This window comes from Sinocyclocheilus grahami, unplaced genomic scaffold (assembly GCF_001515645.1).
Source record: "Sinocyclocheilus grahami isolate Dianchi unplaced genomic scaffold, SAMN03320097.WGS_v1.1 scaffold24.1, whole genome shotgun sequence".
In the NCBI taxonomy this organism is placed as follows: domain Eukaryota; kingdom Metazoa; phylum Chordata; class Actinopteri; order Cypriniformes; family Cyprinidae; genus Sinocyclocheilus; species Sinocyclocheilus grahami.
In genome coordinates, this window is record NW_015505203.1 from 52,360 (window position 1) to 60,794 (window position 8,435).

The 8,435-nt window shown below is 34.9% G+C and overlaps 1 protein-coding gene across 1 annotated transcript in view; it reads right to left on the reverse strand.

Annotated features, from left to right (window-relative positions):
- LOC107562993 (tumor protein p53-inducible protein 11-like) overlaps positions 1–8,102 on the reverse strand; it is a 32,636-nt gene extending 24,534 nt beyond the window's left edge. The window contains exons 1-2 of the mRNA XM_016247766.1: positions 7,986–8,102; positions 5,496–5,606 (exon numbers count right to left, since the gene is read on the reverse strand). The gene's annotated coding sequence lies outside the window, so the exon portion shown is untranslated. The remainder of the gene's footprint in view (positions 1–5,495; positions 5,607–7,985) is intronic.
- Between the last annotated feature and the right edge of the window lie 333 nt (positions 8,103–8,435).

An 8,435-nucleotide genomic window follows, 5' to 3' on the forward strand; every position in this document is an offset into this window, starting at 1 on the left:
ACATAACAGCTACAAGTGTATGCACTACTTGCTTTATGCAAGCACTATATAGGATAAATCACTATACAGGATTTACCCTATTATACTTTATCGACACGAATTGATAGGTGAAACAACAAACAGCCACCCACAAATAGTCTATAAACAAAGCATCAGGCTGTCTTCAGCCAAATTCGCATGGGATTAGTATTATCTGGGGACCTTGTGTGATTTTGAAATTTTGATTTTGAAACGGTTAAAGTTACTCGTCGTCAGGCTACAGAAGAATACCATAATTCCTCCGTTCAATTAGGCCTAAGACATCGAGAGTCACGCAGACCTATAACAACCCAGCCACAACACATAATTGCGAATAACATGCCTTACCTTAACACAGAATCGACCACAGAGTCCAACGTTTATATTTTTTCTACGAATCTTTGAGTTAACATGTACTAAATATGGGTGGAGTTTGCACCGCAGCACCCCCACACCTTGATGCTCATGACAAGAATAGCATGTACAGTTATCTTTACTGAAGTGAATTAGGTTTAAATCGCCGTCATGCATGAATGAATGATATTTTTGCAATTTTACACATAATAATCCACGATGATCACATTACACAAAACTGAAATTGCACGTCAAAATAACAGTCAATATTTTTTGAGACCCCCCAAAATTTCACAAATCATGTTTTCAGGGGAGCCCATGTCTTATTAAGGGGAGCCGAGCTCCCCCTAGCTCCCCCGTAGTTCGCACCCTGCTTTAGGCTGTCAGGCCTGACATACTGATTTGAAGAGCTCCGCATGACGCTTTCCGCTGGATCTTCAGAACTGCCTCTGAAAGCGGCTACATGATGTCTACAAGAAACACCTCCAGTATAAAGTTTAAAGTCGTTAAATAGCAGACACTGAAATGGGCTGCTTTAAGCTGACAGCACTTTCATTATTCCGTATTACTGGAGCACAAACAGTTCCCACAATCAGTGCTCAAAATTAAGTTGGCACTGCCATTTTTTTATTTATCGCCTAATGTGTATTAAAACATCCAGTGCTACCTTTCTGTAATTGCAGAAACAAAAATACCACATCGTAATTTCTGTGAATTGTGCTTTCTGGCAGCTGGCATGTGAAGGATAGCTCTGCCTGCTGTGTGTAAGTCCAGGAGCTGCTCTCAGTCACCTCAGTGGAAATAATGTGAACAAGCAGCACAGTCCCGGTGAAGTAAAACAGAGCTGGCATAATGCTCATATTCCAACCTATGAGGTGATTCATCAGCAGAAATAGACAGCCTCTAAACAATAAACACTTCAATTTTCCCACCAGACGAATAAAACAAAGGGCGACAGGAAGACACACTATTGTACAAAATTCATTCAGTTGTCATAAGGTGGTAAATCACACTACACTAAAAAAAAGAATGTGGTAAGCTCTACATTGCACAAGTTAGTTCAAACGAGTACAAATGCAGAATTTGTTTAAAATTTCCATGTAGAAAGCTCTAACAAATGTATAAGTATTTCTATTTAAAAAATTGTTTGCTACATTTTACAATGAGTCGAGTATTGATCAAGGCTATTATCATTAACTAAAACCATAAAAATGTTTTTCATTAACTGAAATAATAATAAAAATACAAAATATATAATAAAATGTTAACAGAAAATTATTTAAAAAAATTAAATTATAAAATTTAAATATTAAAATATAAAATACACTAAATTAACGAAAATCTATATGGACATAAAAAACTAATAAAAATTACAAAAACACAGCAGAATTACTAAAACTTAAAAAGATATGAAATCATCTAATTCAAAATATTAACAAAAACTAGAATAGCCCATCAATGACACTAATATAACATCCTGAAAAATCTTGTAATGTAATATTTATATGGATTTGAATAAACTTCAAATGCACAAAATGAAGTAAAATCTGTATCTGTACCCTAAGCAAGCCGCACAAGGTAGCATGACCAAATTAGATCTCATCAACAAAGTTGCCTACAAGACAAAGAAAGCGGAAGATATTATTTTGGGCCAAGCTAACAATATTCATGAAACAACACAAAATATATTAGGAATACAACAGGTATGATATGAGATTAATGACCCATGCCATTAAAATCTAAGAACATCGAATAACATCTCATGATATTTGTAAAAACGCTGAACTGACCAAACCAGAATTTTCAGTTATCACAGCAATAATTTGATTCACTCACAGTGAATTTGTCTTCCACACTCTTCCTCCCCGATGGCTCAGAGCAATAATAAACTAAGCCGTTTGCTTACACTAGCTGGATAACTTTAGCTGAAATAAGCCATCTCTGAACATGAACACCAAGTTAACAAAAGAAACTATTCCACCATTAAATTGCAAGCCTACCTCTCAATCAAATTTTAACAGTATCAAATCAGTATAAAATGATAGCCTATTTGAACAATTATTCAGTGGTGACTAGAAAGCAAATCATCCTGCTGCCTTCAACATGTCTGGGTTAAAATCTTCAGTGCCAAAAGTAGGTAAATGCCCATTCCTTGCATTTCCTATAAAGTAAAGATTTTGCACACAGCCATCAAGCAAATAATCATAATGTATTTATAATCTTAAATTGATTCTGGGTAAACAGTTCTGCCTGATTCCCTTTTCTCTCTACAAGTGTGTTAATTGGTATAAAGTTCAGTCAAATACAGAATAACATCTGCAGTCATTCCTAAGTGACTGACATTCTTGTGGGGGAAAGACATAATATTTCAAAAATATATAAAAATGCTGAGTATTTAGCCAAAGCTGCTAAATGTAGACAGTCTATGGTTATAAAAATTAATTAGTACATCTAAATATTTAAATGCCTTTGCCAAAGAGGTTCCTGACAAAGACCCCCAAAGCTAACTAGGTTGGAGAATGAAAAGCCCTTTTTGCTGCTGTGCAGTCATCTGTGTCGGACAGTTAAAGGGTTGAGGATGTTCTTTCCATGCCATGTGTGGGGAAAAATCAATTTGGTTTATATTTAAAGGCTACAGCCATTCTGCACTTTGCTTCACAAAAGACTCTTTGCATCTGATTTCACATGCTTAAGTGGAATGAAGCCTCCCATGCCATAGGAATCTTCATATCTTAGACAATGGAGTATGTGGAATGTCAATACAGAAAGATAGATACTTTATTGATCCAAAGGGGAATTTAGTAAATCAAACAATTGCCCTTCCTAATATGTGACAGGCGATCAGCCGAAATTGTAAGAAGTACTTCACTGTGCTCTTTGAATGAAAACACGGCATCTGCCACATCAAAGTCAAAATGATCTGCAAAACAGGAAGTTAACCTCCAAAACCTCTCAAATTCTTCTGTGAAGACTGTAAAATCCTTTAATAAACGGAGTAAACATTAGCCTAATAAATGAAAACATTAGAAACCAAGCATCACATAAAACCATAATTTATCATTAACCTTAATCGATCCGCCATCTGTGTCTCTATTACTTTACAATATTGGTCATAACAAACCAAACGTAAACAGATTTGTTCAAGAAAAAAACTTGTTTAATACACAAGATGCTTACTATCTGGACAAGCTTGGATGCAGCTTTTCTCTTTTTTTCTTATTTTCTGTGTTTTTATGCCAAATGATCTTATAAAAAGGTCATGTAGTGTAATATGATTATGACGTCTAGTGCAAGGACTAAACAAAACTGTGAGGCAAATTTATAGATTGAGACAGATGAGGGCTTTTATGTGGAAAGATGGGAATGTTTGTCTGCTAAATGCCATGGCTAGGATGGGTGGGGTGTTTGGTGGTGAAGATAAGACTAAAATCATTGGCTTTAAACTTTTTCAAAATCTAATTCTAGCAGACACTTGTTATTTGCAACTTTGGATGCATATTAGGGCTGCAACAAATGATTATTTTGATAATCGATTAATCTAATGATTGTTAGAACGATTAATCGACTAATCATCTATTATTTCGCTGATTAATCAGTAGACATTTATTGATTATTCAGCTTTTGCAATTAGTTAAATATTGAGTTATACATATTCTAATATTCTAAATTAAGGTAATCACTTCAGCTTTTGAAAGTCATATGTAATTACAATTATACAATTTATTTATACAAATAAATATATTTGGCACACAAAATGAGATGGCAGAGAAACTCTCTTATTCACCATTTAATTAGCTATATGAAAAAGTAGCTGAATGACACATCCTTCTACCTAAAATATCTTTTTGTAAGTCATATGGATAAGAAACAAAATAAAGGTTAAATGATAAGACGTTTTATTTTTGGATAAACTATTTTATTCACAACATAATCTCTCATAAAATACCTTATAGGGTTATGATAATTAAAACAGTCCTGAGCTAGATCAAGCTTTGATCTCTGCAAACCAAAATATAACTTTAATTAAATGTTTTTTTCCCCACTAATAAAAAGATTTTATCATTTGCTAGCTCCACACTGGAGAGCTGCTTTATAACAGAAAATCAAGCTGTAATTCTAACTGAAACCGTCACTGACTCTGGTTTTTCCCGTTTCATAATACTGTAAAGCTGCTTGATTTAAGGCCATCTATTGCATAAAGTACTATATAAATAAACGTGACTTGACTGGACTTTACTGGAGTACTGAACTGCAGAGCTCGTGCAAACATCCACATCGCTGTAATCAGATGCGTTTTGACTGCTGCTTTCTCACCGCTGTCAGTTTTTGATGCGTTTATTTTGTTATTGAGAGGAAAGCGCGCCGTATACTGTATATTTACATATTCATCCAAACGCCGCTCAGCAGCTTCAGATTCGGCTTTTTGCTCTGAAGCGTTGCGTCTTCTTCTTTTGAATTGCATCAGGAGAGCTGAATTACAGTCTTGCGCTACAGCACCACACTGGTCAACACAGGTGAAACAAAAAATGTGCCTTCTCTACTGTAAAATAATTCCACAGACAGCCCTCACACTCCTAACCTTATACCTACAAATGTACCACTGAATGGGAACAACGTTTCCTTCTGGCCCGGGGTTACTGATGATCCGGTAATTTGACTAAGCACAGAGGCATTACCTCAATCAGAGCTGTTAATGTTTCACTTCATGAAGCACAGCATGCATCTTCCTCAGTGATTCAGTCCAAGGCCTCACAAATTCGCTTTTCTACAGCAAAAGGACACAATGTCTAAAGAGGCTTTCGGAAGCATTTCATTCATCTTAAGTGTCCTGATTGTATTGGCTCAAGTGACTCAATTAATTATAATGAAATTAATACAATAAAACAGTTAGAACATTTAATCTGGCCCCTGACCTGTGTGGTCATCCAATAAAAAATAGATTTTCCCATCAGAACAATTCAAGCTTGAAGTACCACCTTCATATTTTGCTTGTTTCACATTTAAAAGAATATTAATGGTAAAAGTATACAACTGAGATTTTCTGAAAAAAAAATCTAATAACATTACAGATTATAAACATGCCATTGTTTTATAAACATTATATTTAAAAAAAGACTACTTACTTCTAATCAATTAAGATGGACACAGAATTTAAAATCCCACTCTCTGAACATATGGTCCAGCGTCTTCTAGTAAAATCTCAGATGCCCATTCCACCATGCATCTACAGAGAGCTGAGGAACAGAGAAAATTATTAATTAATGTGAAGCAGGTTAAAGTCGTCAGACAGAGCACAGGGGACTGACCCAATTAAGAGTGCTTCCTGTAATGTACATCCATATGGTGAGGAACGTCACATTAGGTGCCCATTTCATTTAGAAGCTACAGTAAATCTATTAAAGGCATTGAAAAGTAAAAAGCTATTTCTACACCATTTAAGTCTTTACTGCAACACAGTAAGCCTTCGAGTTCTAGGGTATGACTTTATCAATCAATGTTTGTTTTATCAGAAACATATACGGTATAGTTTATCAATATTTCATCTATATATAGCAAAATTTGTTCTTTGTTCTTCTCAATGACTTTGCATCCTTGACATGAAAAATAAGAAAACCTGCAGTATCTAGGTGCTGAAACCCGTCAGATGGCACTGTGGTGCAAAATGATATTAAAAAATGATTATTAATTTAATAAATATCCTTTACAAATGAGAACAGCAGTGTTTTCTATTTCAAATTCAAAATCCTATTTACAATACTGTTAGTTAAACAACTATTAATTAAACATGTTGTTATTTGCTCAACTTGTGGCCAGTCCATTGGCCTCTGCATAAAACTTGATTAAATGATTGATATTCATCACCGTGCAGTGTGGATGTTTTAAACCATTTTTTTCTTGAAAAGTGACTAATGTCACTATCAAACATAGTTACAAACCAAGACATGTCTAGATCAGAGTGTCATTAGGTTCAATTGTAGGCTATCTGTGCAGTGTAGAGGGAATTTGGATCAAATAAAGTCCAAATAAACATAACTACACATTATTTCAAACCACTTTAAAAGCAAGCAAAATTAGATCTTGTGACCAGTTGTTATGCTTACCCTCTTAAACCCTGTCCTTAACACCACTGATGCATTAAGTGCTTTAAATACGATTCTGTACTTCTGAAAAATAGATACGGCTGTTAACGCTGGTTTCGGTGTTATCATATAAGAAAGTGTAGCAGTATACAAGACTGGATCCACTGCATAATGAAAACTTCTACATCGACAGCCAATTATAAGAGTAGCGAAAGGAGTTTTAACATAATGGTAACATTACATTTAGTCATTTAGCAGACGCTTTTATCCAAAGCAACTTACAAATGAGGACAATAGAAGCAATCAAAATCAACAAAAGAGCAATAATTTGCAAGTGTTATGACAAGTCTTGGTTAGCCTAATGCAGTACTTGAAGACTTGAAGAATAGAGAATGGTGTTAGAGGCCTTTTTTTTCAAGAAAACAAGCAGTGAACGAATAGAGTGCAATTGTTAGAGGGTCAAGCGTTTTTTTTTATTAAAAAAAGAAAACAAATAGATAAAATAGAGGTTGAATAGAGAGAGCTATAGTTAGTGGGTCAAATAAAGAGATATGTTTTTAGGCGTTTCTTGAAGATGGCTAAGGACTCAGCTGCTTGGATTAATAGACAATACATTAATAGACAACATTTTGTTATTCAATATACTAACTGTCCATCTCAAAATCCTAAAGAAAAAAAAGTAGTTTATGTTGAAAAACTGATTGTATAGCATGCCCATAATACAAATCAGAAAGTAATTCTGTCTCCATAACAAAGAGACTACATCAAAACTCTTTCATTTTGCCATATAAATACATACTCTAGCTTAAAATACCAAAAACAAAACGTGCATAGCTCTGCACTGTGAAGGTTGCCAGACAGGAATAGTATAAATAGCCTACTGCAATAAAAAAGACAGTAAAACCACTAAAACATTATAATATCGTAAATATCGAGAAAAGCACTTTAGGCATGTACATAGATCAGGCAAAATGCACTAATTTTAGTAAAGAATTGAAATAAAATGCAGGTAGCTTATGCTTAAAACGTCTCAACGTGCCCTCAACAAACCATGTTGTACTGTAAGCTTGGCTTGCAAAATTGTTTCAAACCATTCCCATTGCTTTTACTTACTCATTTAGTCTCTGTGTGTTTTATTACAACCGTAAAATGTTCGCCAGAGAACGACAAACTGTCCAAAGCCAGTCTATATGTGTATTATGTTAGACGGCAGAGAACACGTCGAGTTTGGAAGACAGTTGATTTTATTCAAAGCTAACTTTTCAATGCTAGCCAGTTGTTCTCTTTAGTCTAAAGCTAAAACAGAATAACACTGTAAATGGTAAGTATTTAATTACCGTAGACGTTGTTTCCAGGGTTTTATTAATCGGACCAAACAGAGAGAAGGTGACTGAGTACACGCTCTTCCTTCAAAAAGAAAATTGTCCTAACACTTTTGCTCTCTTTGAACAAGAAAACTGCAATAATGCTTGACTTTAAATGTAGAAATGCAGCTAGCGTTTCATAAGAAAGAGAAATCATTATCCATTTTACCTTTTCTCGCAGACAGGCTGTTGCTTGCTACCTTGATGTTGTGCGCCGCTCGCGTGCTACAGTTTGTGACAATCGCAAAACCAACACAAGCCGCAAGCACTTACCGTACGTAAGGAATAGAAGAGAATTCGCGCGCTGCGGCGGGAACCTACCGTAAGGAATGTAGCTGACTAAACATTCTCGTCGGCCTCACTGTAAAATTACAGGTTTGTGTCTCCGAAAGGGTTTTCGTCCTCATATGAAGCTGAAGGTGCCATATGGACTGTTTTTGCCAATAAAGCAGTCAATATGTGTCAGAGTATGCTTTTGAGATTGATGACACCATGTTCGTGAAAGTAAAAAAAAATTTAAAAATTTAAAAAAAAATATATATATATATATATGTTGTTTCTGTGTGATATTCATAGACAGACACGTTTAGACACTGCATTGCACACTCTTTTCAAGTGG